Below are 22,069 nucleotides of genomic sequence, written 5' to 3' on the forward strand. Positions count from 1 at the left end.
ATTGTGATGAATGTATGAGTTGCCTAAAACGTTGTCTGGCGAATTTAAAAATAAAAAAGTTATATTCCAGCGAATGTATTTTACTGTATGTTATGACATTTTTAATCATCAGTTCAAAGAAATATATATACACTCGTAAGTACATGTATGTATTTAAATGTATATATACATTTAAAATCCAATTATTCAAATTCATTGCTAAAAGAAAAAGTGCTTGTGACAACGACGAACTCACTATACAACAACGAACTGACCCTGACGAACTAACAAATTCGCCCTTTTTGGGAGCATTCGCTGCCAAATTGGATCGTGAATATTAACTATCGCTTTCTTTATTTCGTTTCATTTCTTAAAGGGGAAGAACATTCCGCCCGTCGTACACCAACCTAAGACGGCTTCAGGCAATGAAGGTGGGGACTCCTTGGCTTCTCCTGTCTGGTACAATTACACTTTCTGTTCGTGACGATATACTTTCTATTCTTTCCTTATCACCTCATTTCATTATTGGTTCACCAGACAGGCCCGATGTTTTCATTAAGTTTTCGTTAGACCCAGCGACAATACAATTATCTCTTGACTGGCTCATTTATGATTTACGTACCAAAAAAAGTACCGGTACTTGTCCAAAAACTATTATTTTTTGTCATACACTTAGTATTGCTTCACATCTCTTGTCTGATTTAATGGTTTGTCTTCCCTCCGATATTCCTTCTTTAGGTTTGATTAGGTTGTATTCTAGTACTTTTGGAGAGAGTGACAGACAAACACTTATCGACAGCTTCGTCGCCAAGGACAGCCCCACCCGTGTTATTATTACAACGTCTGCGCTAGGTATGGGGGTGTCCTTGGCTGAGATCCGCCGTGTTGTGCACTGGGGGCCAAGTGAAGATGTGCTTTCCTACTGGCAAGAAGTTGGACGCTGTTCAAGAGAAGCCAATTTAAGTGGGGAAGCACATCTTTACTTACCCCCGTGCTCAACACAGCAGATCTCAAAATCCATGAAGGATTTCATTAAAAAAATCAAAGAAGAACGACCTTGTGTTAGAACTAGAAAAGAAATTCTACATGAATTTACGCTACCAGGTTCCCCAACATTTATTCCACCACAAAGATGTTCAAGAAAAAAAAAATGCACCAAGAAGTGCAATTGCAAGATGTGCAAATGTTGCAATATGTGTCAGGAAAAATGCAAATGTGCCTGAAGAAAATATGATGCATTTCAAATTTCTTTTTGGAAAAGGTTTATTTATCATTTATTTATTTGTTTGTTTTCTTTAGACAGGGTGCGTCTTTCAGTGCATAAAAACTGTCTTTCGAGAGAGCCCTGTACATATACCAAATATATATAACAATCATGCTACAGTGATGATCAATACAAGTAATAAGATAAACTTAATAAAAAAAGAAAGACTACATTCTATGTAACGGAAATCAAATCAAAATCATACATATCAAATCAACAAGTGATCGAAATGTAACAACAATACAATGGCAAACTACATGCAGATTCAAATAAAATGAAATAGGCGATAATCATCATGATAATGGATGAAAATACGGAAGTGTAAAATAAACAAATACAAAAAATGAATAATACTATTTTATTAATACAGATAAATAACAGTTAAAAGGGGTTCTCTAATTGCACGGACCCCTTCCATCAGAATGATGAATATAGACATGAAAGATTTGTTCGTTACCCAAAGATTTGCAAATTTGTCCAGGTATGTATACCTGCCTAAAATATTTTGAAATATCAAACTCTGCCTAATAACATGAATAACGTGATTATGAATTTGTAAAGTGGCCAGAAAACAAGCAGTCACTTTTTTACTGCCTCGTTCCTCCCTCTATACCTTTCTCTGTTCCTAATACAACACGCATAATCATTGGTAAATAGTACTGTACCTCCAACAGATGAGGAAATTGTTAGGCTTACTGTCTGTACTTTTTTTGGGCTTCGTGTAAAGGTGATATCGGTCACTTTTGTATGAAGGATGTCACTATACATGCTCTTGTCCCCATACAACTTTTATGTAGATCTTTCAACTGACATGTGTATTGCCCGTGAACATCTTGATTAATCATGTTTCTATTACCATTGCCAATTTAGACCCTAGCTTGGTCTTACACATCTTTGTAACCTATATTATGCTCAAGAAGTCAACTTATATATAACTTTGACGACCTCAACCTTGCGTTGCGATGTAGAAACCAAGTGCTTTCCTCTCGTTTTTAATGATGTATTCGGAATATGTCAACTATCTAGTGCTGTAGAATATGATTCATTTTTTCACATGGAGTAACGATATTTCACCTGATTATAAACAGATCACAGTTGGAGAGCTAGGAACTGACTGCATGACTCATGTTTTGAACGTTGTATCAATGTTTTTCATCGAGCCCAGTGCATACCTTGCACGATCAAAAAAGGAAAAGGTTGTAAATAGATATTTGTTCATTATTGTTGAACAAAATGTCAATGTATATAATTTCATAAGGTAATATGCAAAAGAATAATTGGGAATATGACATAATCAGCTTACTCATTGCACATATAGATGAAGACATACAGAGAACTATTATACTGAAATAACTTTAATAACTCTAATTTTGATAAAATGTGAAGTATTTTGATCGCCTGGTTGATGTGTTTCAACAATATTGTCAGTCTAGGTTATGCAGATGATTATGTTTACACAGTAAACTGGTTAAAAGGTTGTTCAAAATTTCATACAACGTAGTTTGCTTTTTTAAAAACTTTACATAAGTCGTTTAACAATTTACAGAAGCACGTTGAAGACTGAGAATTTGGAATTTAGCAATGTTTTTAAGATTTCAAACACTTTCTTGAATCTTTTAAACGTAAGTTTCATAAAGTTAACAACGTTATATAAGAAAAATGAAGATTATTTTGAATCTGTATCCATATACATCGTGATTTTGCCATAATGTTTCGCGAATAGATGTCACAGTGAATGAATAGCAGATCTAGCTCTACGTGTATCTGCTACTTTTTGTTCCCAATGTTTTCACTCCAACCATGCTTATTGCAAAGACGTGTTTGTTATTAATGTGAATGAGGTAAAAATAATTTTAAAAAACTCATGTAAATTTGATAAGCAGAAAACAAGTAATGTAGGCAATTTGTCAATACCTCTTCATTGAATTATTTCTCAGTATTGCTATGAAGTATGATGATATGACGACTATGATCTAGAACAAAATTTCTCCGCATACATTCGTAATTCTGAAGGTACGTTATTCCGAAAGTTCGGATATTCCGAAGTTCGTATTTCCGGAGGTTTGTAAGTCCGAAAACGAAATGAGATTCGTAATTCCGAAGGTTCGTTAGTCCGAAAACAAAGCGAGGTTCGTAATTCCGAAGATTCGTTAATCCGAAAACAAAATGAGGTTCGTGATTCCGAGGGATCTTTAGTCCGAAAACGTAATGATTAACGAACCTTATTTCGTTTTCGGACTAATGAACCTTCGGAACAAAAAACCTTGTTTCCTTTTCGGATTATCGAACATCGAGGTATAGACAATTTACGTGTTTCGGAATTTAACCTTCGGAATAAAGAACCTTCGGAATTACGAAATGTAACCAATTTCTCCAACATTTATGCAAACATGTTCAACGTTCGTTTGTGTTTGAAAGGCACATTAATTTTGCTCCATAAAATTATAATTCAATTTTTTAAGGGCAATTTCATGTAATCTTTATGAATAAAAAAAATGTTCACTATTACGCTGACATAATTTTCCAAGTGTCGTTATTATCTTTTACACACAAAGTCATGTAATAACATTAATAAGTAATGCATGCATTGTATAACTATTGGAACGCTCGGAAAAAAAGTACAGTAAAAATGGACAAATGAATTTCAAACAGCATTTTACTTGTTTATGTTTGGTTTGTTACATTAACTAAATGTGTCTATGCCTCCTAGATATTTGTTTGTGTGTTGTTCAGAGATAATGTGTGTTTGAGAGTTTGTGTGTATGAGTATATGAAAATAATAAGAATATAAACTACAACGAATTCTCCACACGGAAACTCTTTTTTTTAATTTTAGTTCACTTTTTTTCTTTGTGAACAATATTATCTAAAGTGTGTAAATGGTTGATTTTGGGTTTCAAAGTAGATTCAAATAATGTTAATGAGTTCGGAGTTTCATCGTATAAAGGCGCAGTTTGACGATTTGACCAAAAAAAAAACACCCCAACAAAAAGTTGATTTGAATAAAAATAGAAAAATACAACGGGCATAACGCTGAAAATTTCATCAAAATCGGATGTAAAAAGTTATGACATTTGTAGTTTTGGTTCAATTCAATAAATTATATGCACATCCTGGTAAGTATGCAAACGAAGAGACTGATGACGTCATGCACTCACAATTTCTTTTGTACATGTATTTTATTATATGAAATATTATCCTCATTGTCATTTTGAAACAGCATTTAACCCCTCCCTGAACTCGGAATTGTTTAATACTAAATTGTTTCAGTCAAGTTGGTCCTTAACTATTGTGAAATACATGTATGTAAAACAATGAAATATTCTATAATTCAAACAATAAACCAAAACTTGTGGATGAAGGACATTATTAACTGCCTCATTTGCATGTCACTGAATTGTGCATAGATGCACAATGTTTTGTGAAAAATAAGCGAAACTTTAAAATGCCATAACTTTCTTGTTTTACATCCCATGTCGATGAAATTTTCAGTGTTATGCTTTTTGGATTTTTCTCTTTTATTCATATTATCTTTTTGCTTGGGTGGACTAGTCCTTTAATTTTCAAGTCAGTATAGTGCCTATTCATGCACTCTAAAAACAAATCAGTCAACTGGTTAATAGGGTCTGCTGGGAGCAACTGTTATTCTAGTCAAATTTGACTGTTTTCTAGTCGTATTTTACTAGAACATAGTTATTTCTGACCAGAATATATGTCAGAACTGTGATTATCAGTGATTTCCATATCAGTTGCACCCAGATGACTACTGGTCTAGTCAATTTGAGTGATTTGTTTTAAGAGTGTGTATAGTAAAAATTTCAGCTTGTGTATGTTCGCGCTCGATTCATGTGAAACCGGCAACATACTTCTTGTCCGCTTTTCCCTCTAAATACTGGGGTCCGTAACACTCTTTTTAATTATCGGATCAATCGCTAAGTAGATATACACTCTAGATTAAAACGATTTGAAATTAATCTAGATCGGCTGTGAATAGTGACCAGCCGAATATGGAATTTATTTATAATCTTAAGGATTAGCTTTTAAATCTCAAAAATATATTTAAATCAACAAGATTTAAATCTAAATCTAATATTCAGCTGATCCCTATTCACAGCCGATCTGGATTTATTATAAATCATAAGAAACTCCAATCATGCAAGATCTGTATTTTAGGCACATTTGGTTGAAAAGGCTCGTTCTGTCATATTTGCTACTTATCGCTAAGCTTTGTGTTATGGGCCCCTCGTGCCAACTTTTATCCTGCGCAAACTACGGAAGGCTCTAAATTATTGCAAGCTGATTAATGGTTTTTAAAAATGGGGACAAACCATAACAAAATCATTTCCCAAAGTATGTTTTTATGTATAGAAAATAGACAACGATTAAAACATGTCTTCCTTCATTAACAAATGAAGGATATTTTCCAATTAAAGTTTATGCAATTAAGAAAAAGGGATGGGTTACAGGCGGCGGAAAGCAAAAAAAATTAGGGGCCCACCAAATTTTTTTTTAGAGCAAAAAAAAAATTAGTTATCAACCCAAATTTTAGGGCGGGACCAGACAAATTTTAGGGGGGTCCACCTGAATTTTTTGGGGGGACGCAGGAAACAAAATTGAGAAGCAAAAAACAATTCAGGGAAGGACCACTAAATATTTTGACAAGCAAAATAAGGGTTATCAACCAACAATTTAGGGGGAACGTCCCCCACCTCAAATGAAGGGGGAAACGACCCCCCCTCCCCCGCCTATGTTTGCACCCCGATAAACTTGCCTCATCATCCCACTTTCCCGACTGAACTCGCAAGACATCCTGCTCGTTCAATCCACTTTCATCATCATCTTGTCAAAAGATGGCGTACTTTACCAATAAGTAGGATGGGGGGTCGGGTGTCCGGACACTTAATATTTTTGAAGCCTTCTATTTTGTCTTTGGATTACACTAAAAATATGAATTCAATAGTTGAAATCATGTTCTATTTTGTTCTCTATAATATTTCCTAACATTTTGTACTAAAAATTGATGAAACTTCACGTGCAAATTATTCGAAATGACTTTCTAAAATCAATCGTCCGGACACACAACAACTGGGTATATACATGTATACATGAGATGCAACCTGTTGATTTTTGGTACAATTTCCTATTATGCGCTGACGACTTGAATTGAGAATGTTCGATACGAAAAATTGCTTTTCGATTGTTGTTTGCATACTTTCCACCGCAGTATCAAGGACGGATCGAACAGAGTATCCTGGTTGAGACTTGGAGGTAAGCGATAAAAACGCTTTTATAAATAATTTCCAATTGCTTTTTAAAACAAACTTAAATCATTAAAAAAAGAATACCATAGTGGAGAAATACTGAAACGTTGGGCGTTTTTCATTCCCTCACATTCGTGTGATGAATGAAAACGTCAAAGTCCACTATGAAATCACATGCGTTGTGCGAGGTTAGTATACTAACCTCGCATGTTGTGTGAGTGCGCGTGTCCATACTTCGCGGACGGTCATTATCTTAAAAACTAGCCTATAAAAAAGGCTATATCCTTAAAATCTGACATCAACGTGAAAAGGGACCTAGAATTACCCTTTGATGAAAGCTTCTTTCGGATGAGTTCAGTATTCATGAAAATATTGGCAAAAGATCGGCAAATTTGTCACCACTAGCGCCCATTTTGAAGAAATCAACAAGCATCACGATATCACCATTTTGCAAGCAGAAATCATCAAAAATGTGAGTTAAATGTGGTACAAACCGATTCTATAGCATTTTGCCATCAATCTGTTATAATTCACTTTTTGAGCTTGAGTTTTTGTTTAGGCCTAAATCTCCACAAAATCTTTGGTGCGCGAAGTTAGGTCACACTTTTTCTGAACGGTTTTCCAGCACAGCCTGCATTCGCCGACCGGAATAGAATTCTGAGATCGCGATACCGGCGACACCCCTTCATTTTCATCCATCATATTCCATGATTTTATAGTTCATAATCTTGCCGTCAATGTGGTAACTATTTCTGGAATTGGTTTTGTATAAATTATGAATATTTTGTGAAAAAAATTAGGCCTTAGCCTGACAGCCTGATGAATTTGCCGAAACTCCTTCTCGAGCCTGCTACTAACCGGGCTCTTTCCAGTGAGTAGCAATACATTCATAATATACAATTTAATTTGGAAATAAAAAATCGTACAAAAAAGAGCAATTGCATTTTCCAAAAGTGCATATTCCTTCGCACGCGAGATGAAAATGAAATGAACCCATGCCATCACTCATTCAATGAACAAGGTTATGATATAACCTTGTTCTCACTTATATCTCCATGACCATGTGTGGCAAAATAAGGGTGGCAATGTTTGGCTTATTTTCTCTTTTTCTTTGGGTAAATGCTTGATTTTTTTACACTGAAAGTTTCCATTACACCTATTATTCATACAACTTGACTCTTATTTGAATTTGATACTTTAAATTATTTTTTTCTAAATTAAAATAGATATGAAAAAATGAAAATTTTCTTGCCACATTACTTTCCACCAATAGAGGGCGTACAAAAAAATATGCCCAAAATTCAAGTTTTTGAGCGCTCTGGTGAATACAAAAATTATTCCCAAGTTACTAATGAAAAATAAATTGCAACTGTATGGAAATTAGTAATTTTAGTCACAAAAGTGATATTTTAATGACTTTTTAAAGTGTGTGCTCTTTACAACATTGGCATACCATAGTCCTACCTGTAGATTCCCCACAGGCAGGGTGGTAGCACTTGTTCACTGCAACCATCCTGCCTGTGGGAATCTACAGGTAGGACTAGGACTATGGTATGCCAATGTTGTACATAACACACACTTTGAAAAATCATTATATCACTTTTGGGACCAAAATTACTAATTTCCATACAGTAGCAATTTATTTTTCATTATTAACTTGGGAATACTTTTTGTATTTACCAGAGCACTGAAAAACTTGAATTTTGGGCATATTTTTGTGTACACCCTCTATTGGTGGAAAGTAAGATGGCAAGAAAATTTTCATTTTTCAATCTCTATTTTTAAAGGAGAATGAAACCATTGGAACAAGATAGCTTGTGTGAAAACAGAAAAATCAAAGAAACAGATCAACAAAAGTTTGAGAAAAATCGGACAAATAATGAGAAAGTTATGAGCATTTGAATATTGCGATCACTAATGCTATGGAGATAGCAAATTGGCAATGCGACAAAGATGTGTGATGTCACTGATGAACAACTCTCCCCATTACTTTAGTATATATTTCACTTGAATTGCCTCTTTTATCACATCTATCCATAGATCATGTGTTCTTTCTACATGAGGGCATGTAATACATATTTTTTAAGAATACATAATGGATAAAGAGTTTGTATCATCGTAAGAAAAATCAAAAAGAGACATTTTGAGGGTATTTTATAGTCCACCAAAGGGAATGTTGTTCATCAGTGACATCACACATCTTTGTCGCATTGCCAATGCGAGGATCTCCATAGCATTAGTGATTGCAATATTCAAATGCTCATAACTTTCTCATTATTTGTCCGATTTTTCTAAAACTTTCTTTATTCTTATTCTTTGATTTTTCTGTTTCTACACAAGCCCATTTGTTCCAAAGGTTTCATTCCCCTTTAATCAAGAGAAAAATAATTGAAAGAATTAAGTTTACATAACAGTAGAGGCGCACGGCCAATATGGGAGACTCTCCAATAGGGGAGACAATCTCCCACATTGGAGACTTGCTTTGCAAAAGGACAAAAGAAACAACACCAACAAAAGCATGATTTTTTCCACCCAAAATTTTGTCTCACAGGTCAGAAGCTCATTTGTTTTGTGTGTGATTGACAACAAAAATCCTTATCAAAACAAAAGTAGACGGTGAATTTTTAAAGTAGACGGTGAAAAGGGGTAATTTTTCATGAGGAATCTGCTTATCACATTTTTATTTGCCGCCAAGGTAATCCTTTTGCCGCAAATGTAAACAAAGGAAATTGGTAGAAAACTGGAGACTGTCTCTGAAATTGGATACCCAAATTCTTCACAAAAGTCTCTGATATTGGAGATAATCTCCCACATTGGAGACAGTCTCCAATATTGGCCGTGCGCCTCTACTGCATAAGTGCCAAGTTATATGGTGAATAGCTGTAATGAAAAATGACAGTGTAAGAAAATCAACCATTTGTCTCATATAAAAAGAGAAATTAAGCCAAACATTGCCACCATTATTTTGCCACACATGGGGATGTAACTGAGAACAAGGTTATATCATAACCTTGTTGTTCATTGAATGAGCACTCTAGGCGACAACGCAATACTTACCCGTGTTAAGAAACTGGGACTCCACTCACGCGCATTTGGGCCGCCCTAGCTTAGAACTAAGCTTTGTTTCACGAAAAATTGAATATTCTTATAATTCAATACATGTAACTAATTAGATTAGTACTGTTAAATCGGTACTCAACGGTTCTTTTCTTGAATTTTCTTGAAAATTCCCACGCTTCTGGCTTCAATTCTGCTATAAATTCTGTCGCCATAGACAGCTACACATGCAACTTTATTTATAAATGGAGCGCCCCTTACGAGAGTCGCTAATGCCGCGGAAAAATTGTTAGGCATTTTGGCCTGTGGTCAAGGCGTTCTTCTGTTCTATTTTTTTTATAGGTATGAGATCGAAATCACAGCGACTATTCACACTGTTCCATAATGATTCCGAAAGGAGGTGCAACACCCCCACCCACATGGGCGCAAATCCCAGGGGGACACTTCCCCCTAACCCAAAATAGTAGGGGCACATTATCAAATGTCCCCCTACTATTTTTGTTCTTTTATATATGATGGAAAGAAATAGGCCTACATCATTTAAATCGAAGTAAAACATGTATTTTGGACGAGACGACCTTCTTTTGGGGGTGATAAACCTTCCTTTTTTTTTTTTTTTTGTTATTTTTTTTTTTTTTTTGCCTGTTTTCCAGCCCCTGGTCCCCTACCTTAGATTTCCACCCTTGCCTCCCACTACTCTTGATATTGTTTGCGAATCTGTTTTGTAAATTAAAGGGGAATTTCACCCTGATAAAAAGATGATGAAAATATGAGAAAAATCATTTCAAAATATCGATGAAGGTGTTATTTGACAAAAAATGGAGTTGATAGAATTTAGAATGCTTGATTTATTGTGACGTCTATAACGAGCAGTTGCTCTATCCTAAATATAAAATGCCCAAATTTCCCATTTTTAATGGTCCGTAACGACCCACTTTTTTCTTTTCGATAACAAGTATGAATTGATATACTAAATGTACCATAAAAATCATTATCATGTATTTCTTGACATTTCATTTACTTTTTTACCATAATAATAGCTGCTTGCAAAGGCCTACGCCGTCACAAAAAAACCCGGGGGGGGGGGGGGCCACTTACATTGACGAGTGGATACCATGCGCGACCAAAAAAAACACGTAAAAAGGATGTCCTTTTCACGATAGGGCACGTTACCTACGTAACGTGATAAGGGTGTCAAAAACACAAAAATAACGAAAAAGGGTATCTATTAATTCGCTAGGAAAACCGTCGTGTTTAGGGTCTAATTTGCGGGGATGATAAAACAAAATCAAAATGTTTTATAAAGGATGTCCTTTTTGCTCCAACACTTCGTGTTTAGAGTCCGATTTGCGCGAGGTGTAGAAGGTGGGGTCGTACTAAACCAAATAAGGTAAAGCCGACGACCGAAGGACCCGTAACAATAAAACATTCCTGTACTTGTTTAGGGGTTCATTTCAGGGAATATTTGCCAAGAGTATCGTTTTGTTTCCAATACTTGTTAAGGGTAGGGTTTCACACGCCAATACTTGTTAAGGGGTGCATTTTCAGAATATGGAAATTACGTGTTAAGGGTGCTTTTCGAGACCCCATGGTCGCGCATGGTATCCACTCGTGAATGGAAGTGGCCCCCCCCGGGCAAAAAAAAAATCTTACCTTTGAAAAAAATTGGTGGGGGATGGATTTTCCTCGAACGCATACCAATTTTTTTTCTGCTATTTTCATAATAAACTTTAAATGAATTCAACTTTGCACTACTTAATTTTTTCAAAGACAAAATAACAAAATTACATCTCGTCATCATCATCATCACCACTATCATTAGCATCACCATCATCATCACCACAACCGTCACCACAACCATCATCATCACCAAGATAATTTTCATCATCATCATTGCCATCATCATCTTTTTTTTTTCTTTATTTTTTCCCCATCCCTTCTTCTTTTTTTTTCTTCCAATATTCCTCCTTTTTTTTTAGAGCGGCACACCGTCATGCTCCCTCACTGATTATCCGCCTCTATATGCTTGGTGTTGTATAAATTGGCGGATACCTCATAAAATGAAATACTGAAGAGAAAATAAGGAAAGGGAAAAAGTAAGAAAAAGAAGATGAGAAGAAAAAAAGAAATCCAAACAAATGAAACAAAACAATGTCAAAATTTCGTAATAAAGTCTTCTACGTCAGTTTAATAATGATGTTTTCATTGAAATGAGAACAAAAAAAGAATTGAAACCATAGGCGGCGGAAGCGGGGACGTTCCCCCCTAAATTTGTTGTCGACCTTTTTTTTTTTTTTTTGCTTGTCAATTTATTTTCCTACGTCCACCCCTAAAATGTTTGGGTTGAGAGCCTTTTTTTTTTTTGCTTGTCAAAATTTTTTAGGTTGTCCCCTCCTAAAATTTGGGGCTTCCGCCGCCAATGATTGAAACAATGAGGGAGTAGTAGTAGTAGTAGTATTTATTTCCGTATTAAAAGCACAATTATATACAATAAAATACGGTGGATAGCCCACATTCAGCGTGACTGGCACAGTGACGCTGGTCTTCCGTGGGGTCCAAAACATATAAGTTGTAGACACAGGATAACAAGATTAAAATAAGAGATTTACAGAAGAATAAAAGAAAATAGTGACGAACATAAAAAGTTAAAAATACAAATATTAACAGTAAACATATTCAGATAAAACACCGGAAAAAAAAGGTATAGGGTGCAAACCTAATTGGGGATGAGGGGGGGTATATCGGAGTCCATGTGGCTACAGATCAACAATCTTAGATTTGAAGATATTAATACTAGGGGATGATTTAATGTGAGGAGGAAGGGAATTATAAGCCATGGCGCTTTTATACTTGAAGGATCTTTTGAGGTAATTTGTTCTTGGTTTGGGTAATTTAAATTTGGTTCCGAAACGGGAGGGATACGTATGTGATACTAACTCAAATTCATTTCTTAAATATTTTGGAGATAGATTATTCATGATCTTATACATGAGAATAAGGGAATGATCGCTTCTTCTTTTGTCCAACAATTGCCAATTTAGTGTATTGTGCATTTCCAAAGTAGATATATGAGATTCGGGTTTAATCTGAAGTATAATACGACCTGCTCTGTTTTGTAGTTTTTGGAGGCGGTCTGTGTATTTCTTAAAGGATGCATCGTAAACAACATCGCCATAATCAAAGTAAGGTAGGATCAACGAACTATATATTAATTTCAGAATCGATTCACTTAGGGATCGCCGCAATCTTCTCAGAAAGCCGACTAACTGACCTATTTTTTGCAACATGCTGTCTATATGCAGATTAAAATTCAAATAATCATCAACTATGATGCCTAGGTATTTGACATGATTAACTTGTTCTAATGGGGTATTATTTAAGGAAACATGAAGGGCGTTTTGTTTGGAAATCATATTCTTGCTTCCAATGAGCATACAGACCGTTTTTTGACAGTTAACACTTAACTTGTTCTGGCACATCCATTGGTACATATTTTCTAAATCTGAGTTGAGAGCCTCATTGATTCTATCAATGGAGGGGTGTGAAAAATACAAAACGGTGTCATCCGCATACAATTGGATATGACATGTATTAATACATTTCACTAAATCGTTAACATATAAAATAAAGAGCAGTGGCCCCAGGAGTGATCCCTGGGGCACACCGCAGTTAATAACTGATTCATAAGAGAGTTCCGAATTAATAAGAGTCCTACAAACCCGGTTTGACATGTAACTTCGAAACCATAAGGATGGTGTACCAGAAATACCTAGGTTATTCATTTTTTTCATAAGAATATCACAATTCACGGTGTCGAATGCTTTTTTTAAATCGACGAAGACGGCCCCAACGTAATGTTTCAGATCGACCGAGTGAAACCAGTCATCGGTTACCTTTAGGAGAGTGGTAATAGTTGAGTGCCGTGGCCGAAAACCGGATTGGGCAGGTGTCAAAATATCATTCTTTCGCAAAAAATCTAAGACTTGCCGTTGAACAACCCTTTCCAGTATTTTAGATACGCAGGGCAGAATTGAAATGGGCCTATAGTTCGAAGGAGAATTTTTATCGCCACCTTTGTGAATTGGGATAATCTTGGCTTTTTTCCATTGTTGCGGAAATATACCGCTTGACAAAGACAGATTAATCAACTTAGCAATGCTCATTGATATCTCCATAGAGCATGCCTTCAAAACAAAGACAGATATCTTGTCAACACCGACAGACTTAGTGTTTTTAAGATTTCTTATGATTTTCAAAACATCATGTTCGTTCACCTGAGTAAATACAAAATTCTCATTTGTATGATTATCATTTTCTGTATGGGGGTTCATATCAGGTATTTCACTGGCTAATTGCCTCCCTACGTTTGCAAAGTAAGTGTTGAATAGGTTAACAGTTTCAGTATTACAATCCGAATTAGACGAAACGGTAGGTATTTCACGTTTTTTATTCGGAATAATGGACTTTAAGGTTTTCCAAGTCTGCTTTGGGTTTACCTTAAAATGTGTAAATTTATCAGAGTAATACCGTTTCTTTGATTTCCTTACTTCATTTGTTACCTTATTACGTAATATTCTGTACTCACACATAAGTTTTTCATCTTTCAGTTTGCAAGCTTTTCTTTTAATTTTGTCACGTTTTTTCATGAGTTTACAAATATTTGCATTCATCCAAGGAGAACCCTTTGTACTTATTCTTTTTGAACGATTTGGCATGTGTTTGTCAACAACATGTAAAAACATATTTTGCCATAATTCGACAGCATCATCAACTGAATTACAATGATCTATACTTTCCCAATTCTGGTTACGAATATCATTTCTAAAGTCATCACTATTGAGCTTGCTGCAACTTCTGAAAGAGATAAATTTGGGCTGAGCACAGATCTTAGAGTTCCAGGTCAGGAAGCTAATCGAATGGTCACTCATCCCGTTATGAATTACACCATGATTGACTACGTTTTTAGTGTTGTTTGTTAATACATGATCTATCAGTGTAGCAGAAACATTTGTGATTCTTGTTGCTTCTTTGGTATTAATTTGAACCAGAGAATAAACATTATTTATTTCAACATATTTCTTGGTCATACTTGATAAGGGTTTAGCTAGGATATCACAGTTTACATCACCTGCTATAACTATGTCACAATTCATTGTGTCAATAACGCTAAGAAATCTTTCATACAAATTAAAGATTCCAATATCTGAAGATGGTGGTCTATACCAAGTTGATACGATAAGAGGTTTTGAAAACTTGAGATAAACTTTAATAATAAGTGCTTCTAAATCATCAAGAAATTCATGACTTATTTTTTCAAAATGTAATGATTTGAGGAGATAAATGGCTACTCCACCACCTTGTCGAACTCTGTCTTTACGAATCAAATTATAATCGTCAATCATGATTTCCATATCACAGATAGATTCATCTATTTTGGTTTCATTAACTGCGAATATCTGAACCTTGTTAGTCTTAACAAATGTTCTCACTTCTTCAATGTGTCTCAGTAGGCTGTTAACATTTAAATGGGCGATCTTAAGGCCATTACCACGTAATTCTTGGTAGTATAAACCGTGCATACAAGTAATGTTTCGGTTGGTAGTGTTTCTACTGACATTATCTGACTCCGGGATGGTAATATTTTCCGATTCATTATAGAAGGGCATGTCTTTAAAAATACAAATGCTGCATTGCCAACCGAAAAAGTTCTCTGACTTGTCATTGTAGATCTCTTCAGGAATACCAGCACAAATGATATGTAGCCATTGGTTGCATTTAGTACACTTAAGTCCCTTCTGATTGTTCTTAACCGGTTTCATACAACAGGCACATGGGTATTTGTAGATACTGAACTCCATTTAGGGGAGCCTATGATACAGTCTCATATAAGACAAGTAGATGAATATCGGGGTTAAATAAAAAAAGAAAAAAAAATAGTTCGAAAATTAAAAAAAAAAAAATAAACATTAAATTAAGTAAAGTAAAGTCAATGAGGTAACGGGGAAAAGTACAGCCGACGGACGACCGTGTCTCTAATTATATTATTTTGCAATGCACGCTGGATAAATAAACTGTGTGAACAAAATAGGAGTCCTGGCTTTCAGTCCAAGTGCTAATCCTGCTTAAAAATGAATAGAGAGCCGTGATAAAGGTTGGAAGTCTCTATTGTTGTTAACATAGTGCTTGCTTCATCAGCGAAAGGTCGAGCTTTCCCCTTCATTGTTGCATGCATCATTGGTTGAGCTGTCAATAAAAGGATTACGTCTTGACAGGGAGTGGCTCCAATATTCATTGGCGTACTTCGGGCCAATTGAAATGCTTTCCTCGAACACAAGAGGAGGGGCGTGATTCCACAATAGAGCAGTACTGTAAGTCTCAGCTTAGGGTTAATACATGAAACTTGGTCTTTCTTATAAGATTAATTGAGAATGAGGAATTCTATGGACAAGATTGGGTGTTTCTTATAAGAAATATCGAATCAATGGTGAAGAATTCAAGGTTTTCTCAATTTCTGCAGGTCGCTCTCCTTTGTAATGGTGACTCGCTTTTTCGTGTACTTGGATATGGCAAGTATGCGGCCATCTTGGGTCCATATCGCCTCCGTACAATCCTTGTATTGGGTTTTCACCTTCCAGAACAGATCAGTCCGTATCCTTGTGAGACTCTCATGAATATAAATCGCCTCATCCTGTAGATTACGCAATTTTCTCCTATTTTTGTAGATTTTGTCTCGTACATGATAGTTCGTGAACTTCACAATTATTCCTCTCTCTCTGTTTTCTTTATTCTGACCCAATCTGTGGCTTCTATCTATTTCTCTTGCTTCTAACTCAACATTAAGCTTATCTGCACAGAGTTTGACGATGGTTTCATCCGTGCTTTCGTTCTCTTTCTCCTTTACTCCGTTGAAAATTAGACAATTCCTGCGTGAGTACTGTTCAGACTCATCATGTTGGTCTAACAACGATTGTATCTTTGATTCCAAGGCATTGATGCGAGTGTCTCTTGCCTCCATTTCAAATTCAATGTACTCACGTAAACTATCTGTAACTCTCTCAGTAATCAACGGTGTAATCTCATTAATCAAAGTTGTTTTAAGTTCACTCACCAATTTTCTCATGAAAGTATCACTCCCCAGGGCTTTGTTCAGTTCCTCTTTGATACTATTCGAGAGTTCTCGGCTTGTAGTTTCGAGCTACGAGTCGTCATCGCGGGGTAGTGGTATTATATCCTTCCAATATATCACATAAATAATAAAAAAAGGAAGTCGACGAGCAACAGATTGTTGGTGGTGATAGTTCAAATAGGTGAAGACGTAGATTTAAAGCAGTTTATGCACCAAACATGCACGATATTTCGAACAAAATCACGATCTTGTCGGCCAGTAAGAGCGCTTCAGTGAACACGTCCGCTCATGACGAAGTTTGATAGGACTACATTATATAGTGTAAAGAAATAGAGGGAAGCTCCGAGACAATAAAAAGGTTGAAAAAGAAAAAAATGTGAAAACACAAAGCTCTCACAACATGAGCATAATAACAAATAATAACAAATAAGCGAGGACAAGTAGCTGAGGGACCCCCCCCCCCAACTCTCTCTAGTTATATATCTATCTATCTATCCGACTCGATTATATAAGAGAAGAATTTACTAATCAAAATATGAGCAAAAAGCACGAGCTGATATTTTTTATGAATATTCAAAACTGATAGAGAGACGCAATCGAATTATTCGATTGCGACAAAATTGATGATCTGAGAATTTATTGTTTTTAGGAATTCATTAAAAGCATAAAGTTGATCAGCATTAAAATATGGCAGGCGCAACGCATGAGCTAAAGCTTTATAGGCATACACCGATAAAAAATTTTAAGTATTTTTGGTAATCATGAAAAAAATTGATATTTCATGAAAGAAAGCTCAAATCCCGAGGAGGAATATTCTTATGAATTGACTTTAAAAAAAACTGTGGTAAGCCCCATTTAATATTTGATTATAAGTCGAATAAAACAGTAAAAGCTGAAAAACGTTCGCGTGATATTTGGCAACCTCCCCCCCAAAAATAAATAAATAAATAAAAAATAAAAAAAAGTTTTTAACTATAATAATGATCGAAGGTAATTTTGTCTCGCGTAGAACTGGACAAATGAAAAAAAGATTGTCACTAAAAAAATGAAGGTAATTTTGACCCACGTAAAATTTGCCGAGCCCCCCAAAAAAAAAAGGAAAAAAGGTTTTAACAAGCAAAAAAAGGCTAAAAAGAGAAAGAAGAGACAAGAATATGAACGAAATATCCCCATTACAAATAATGCTGTGATCATCATAAGGGAGGGGTCGCATAACTAGTATGAACAACGTATTTAATTCCAAAATATTTACTACAAATCTCAATAGGGGGATCGGGCAGAAATGCTCACCCCACCCCCCCCCCCCCCCCCCCCGATCCGCCACTGATTCCAATCAATAATGACATTTATCTGCAATACTGATACTTTGGAATCAAGATAAGATTGATACGCTTTACATAAATTATGAACGTCTGACAAAAAGATAATCTACCGATCACCTGACCGATCAGCTGACCAGTTCGCGTATCACTTCGGAGTTGATCACTCGTCGCAGCTGTGTGGAACGCTCACCGAAAATCAACAAAAAGGGCCTGAAATGTAAGTTTAATAGTAATTCATTTTAATTTCAACTCATTTTTTGAAGTATTTAAAGGCTTCCCACCAAATGAAAGTCATATCGCATACCTAACTCCAATTTGTATTAAGGCGTACATTTACCAAAGTCTTGGGTTTGAAATCAGAACTGAATTGTCTAACCCATAATTTTGGGTAATGTCGCCTATGAGGTCCATACATGTTAATGTTTGGACCTCATTGGTACTAGGAGTGTGAATGAGTGGGTGGTAGCAGTGAACAAGTGCATGCCATGGGTGGTTACGGACAACATAAATCAGCGTGTGTGGGACTAGAATTCTAGATCTAGGCCTGCCTGCTACAAAATGGGCATGCGAAAGCAATTAGCAATCTGCAATGTACACATGATTATGAAACTACAGCACAATTACATGAAATTTGATGAACGTACCATATATCCGAAATCCAGGGGTTGAGGGAGAGGACCGTTGCTGTAATCGTTAGAAGAACCAGACGTCACCTGTCTGTATATTAATGTGCTTCGAAAGGTGACAAGCCATCCGGACAAAAAAAATTGAATGTGGCGCGACCATATATAACTCTATGGGCGCGACCAACGTGTCGCCGAAATGTCGAAAAAGAAAGGAAAAAAGAGATAGAGAGTAAAACCATGATAGGTCCATGGTAAAACACGTCAAATATTACAGGTACCAGGGGGGGGGGGGTATCATCATCATCATCCGTTATAGTACAGTCCACCAAGTTGGTGCATCATCGTACTTGTAGAATTGTGCAGGAGTAGCGTATGTATAGTGCTGTGGAAGATCTATTCTACGTGCGCGCGGTTAAAAAAAATAAATGAATAAAAATAAATAAATAAATAAAAATCAGCGCTGTCTTAGCGCAATTGGATTTTCTGCACCTCAGCCTTGAAGATGGCTACTGAAGTGCAATTAAGGCATCAGGAATAAAAGTTTTCTGATAAGTAAGCCCTAACAGTGCGAGCATGTGGGACGTGTACCTCATCTGATGAAGCCGCAGTAGCAGCCTGGTTGAAGTACTGTACCTTTGGTACATCAACAATTGTGTTTACCAAGCGATAAGCCATCACCACCTTGAATTGGGCTCTTCTCTTCAAGGGTGGGCCACTGTAGCTGTCGTAATCATAGGCAGATGCACGTGGGGTGAAGGGTCTGCAGTATCCCCCCCCCCTTTACTGGTGGTGCAAAAAAAGTAGAAAGAAAAAAGGGGAAGGAGAGGGATATGAAAAAAGGGAAATGAAAAAAAGGGTCGAGGGATATCGATAAAAGTGAATTTGATGAAGTAAAGGAAGGGGAAATATTGAAAAATATGCAAACTGTTAAGTCATTAATCATTGCCGGCTGCCCGGAGGAGTATAATAATCCTCTTGGTCCTCTTCTGTTTATTACATATATTAATGACATCAAAAAAAGTTCAAATTTACTAACATTTGTATTGTTTGCTGACGATTCGAACATTTTCTTTTCTCATGATAATTTAAACCAACTTGTAAGAATTGTAAACTCAGAACTTATACATGTCACTGACTGGATTAAGGCGAATAAATTAACTTACAAAAGACGAACTTTATGGTTTTTAGTAACAGAAGAAATACAATACCTTATAACATAATTTTTTATAACACTGCTCTTGAAAATGTTTCAGAGACCAGATTTTGGGGGGTTACTATTGATAATAAGCTATCTGGAAACCACACATCAATAATATATGCAAAACAATTTCAAGAAACATCGGAATTATCAACAAACTCAAATATTTTCTCCCATCTCACACTTTCAGTTACTTACACTGTATCATACATTAATACTACCATACATTAATTATGGCATTTTGGCATGGGGTTGTGCGATCCAAACACAATTACAAAGAATACTGTTGCTGCAGAAGAAGGCTCTTAGAATAATTTTTCAAACCCAATTCAGATCACACACAGATATACTATTCTTCCAAAATAATATTCTTAAAGTGAGCGATTTATATCTTTTCCAACTCGCCCAATTTATGTATAAACTAAACAAAGATGATCTCCCAACAATTTTTTCAAATACGTTCTGTAAAAACTCCTCTATACACGATTACCCAACGAGACAACGTAAAGTTCTGTTATCATCTACCCCCTACCCGTACTATATTAGCGAAAAACTCTTTTATCTTTTTTGGAACTGTGTATTCAGTGGCGTACCGTGGGTCACGGCATTGGGGGGGCACCAGCACAAATTTTGAGTCAGCAAGTGAGCGCGCGAAGCGCGCTCAGTTGCTAAATTATGCTGACCTAATAGAGATATTTTAAGGACAGTGTCATTAAACGGATATGTATGTCACTGATCACATAGTGCGAGCGTGAAGCGCGAGCTGAAAATTTTTTATATTCAGACCTAAAAGGGGAAATTATAAGCAAATTTTTGTAATCATGATATGTACCTGTTTCGCTAAACAAACAATGCGAGCGCGAAGTGCGAGCTGAAATGTTTGTATATATTGATCCCAATCAGACATTTTAAGGACTATATTTTAGGAATCTACTAACAGTATACATATCTCTCACCATAGTATTCTAATGCGAGTACCAAGCGCTTGCTGAGAATTATATGCATCCAAACACATAAAGCAATTGTCATTATAATCATGATTAAAATGCGCATCTCACTAATCAAATATTGCGAGCTCGAGCTAAAAATTTAGGAAATTCAGACCTGAAGAGTGACATTTTAAGGCTTTTTTGTAGGAATTCACGACGACCCTACGTATTTCATTAACCAAATGAAGCGAGCGCAAAGCGCGAGCTGAAATTTTTGTATATATTGACCCCAAACATGGATATTTTAAGGACTATATTTAAAAGAATCCATTAAGAGTACACATATCTCACCATAGTTATCTAATGCGAGTGCCAAGCGCATGCTGATTTTGTTAGAATTACACCTAAAGACATACTCTTTGTAGTCATTGTAGTCATGATTATCATACGCATCTCACTAGTCAGATATTGCGAGCGCGAGCTGAAAAAATTGGAAATTCACACCTGAAGAGGGGCTTGTTTGTAGGAAATCACGTAGACCACTAACCAAATGATGCGAGCGAAAGCTGAAATCTTTGATATTCAGATTTAAAAAAAATAAAAAATTAAGGACTGATTTTAGGAAATCATGAAGAGCAGACGTATTATCTCACTAATCCACTAATGCGAACGTAAGCACGGACGGGAAATGTTTTATATTAAGACCTTAAAATGATATGTCACTACATAAAACAATAATAATTCGAAGTGCGAGGATTATATTGGGTGTATATTGACTTGAAAACGGGAGGTTTTAGTACAACAGGGTAATACAGTATATCTCGTTAAACAGACAATGCGAGTATCAGGAACAATGAAGACATAGGCCCTGAGCAAATTATGTTTCATAAAGTTATATTCATTTTTATGTAATATAAGATAACATAATTATATTATAATACAACATAATTAACAATAATTTCTTCCTTCTCACTATGTTTCTTTCACTTTCTCCCTCTTTTTCTCTTTGTTCCCGTTTTTTTTGGCCAGCCGATGGGGGGGGGGGGAACGTGCCCCACCCCCGTAGTTACGCCACTGTGTGTATTGGAATTCCCTGCCCAACGACTTTAAAGAATCTACAAACCTTAATATTTTTAAAAGCAAACTTAAAAAGATCCTCATTTGTCAATACTCCACACCAACAAGTCAAGCTATAACACATAACCTAAACTAAAACTACATAATAACATAACATTTAACTACCAATAAATTTGTCAAACTTTACTTACAAAATAAACAACACTACAACATGATACAATACATTACGA

The 22,069-nt window shown here is 35.8% G+C and overlaps 1 protein-coding gene across 4 annotated transcripts in view; it reads right to left on the reverse strand.

The window, feature by feature from the left end:
* LOC121422112 (chromatin modification-related protein YNG2-like) overlaps positions 1 to 18,768 on the reverse strand; it is a 48,413-nt gene extending 29,645 nt beyond the window's left edge. For all 4 annotated transcript variants that reach the window (XM_041616971.1, XM_041616957.1, XM_041616947.1 and 1 more), the window contains exon 1: positions 18,654 to 18,768. The gene's annotated coding sequence lies outside the window, so the exon portion shown is untranslated. The remainder of the gene's footprint in view (positions 1 to 18,653) is intronic.
* Positions 18,769 to 22,069: the final 3,301 nt, after the last annotated feature.

Source organism: Lytechinus variegatus, chromosome 1 (genome assembly GCF_018143015.1).
Source record: "Lytechinus variegatus isolate NC3 chromosome 1, Lvar_3.0, whole genome shotgun sequence".
Taxonomy (NCBI): domain Eukaryota; kingdom Metazoa; phylum Echinodermata; class Echinoidea; order Temnopleuroida; family Toxopneustidae; genus Lytechinus; species Lytechinus variegatus.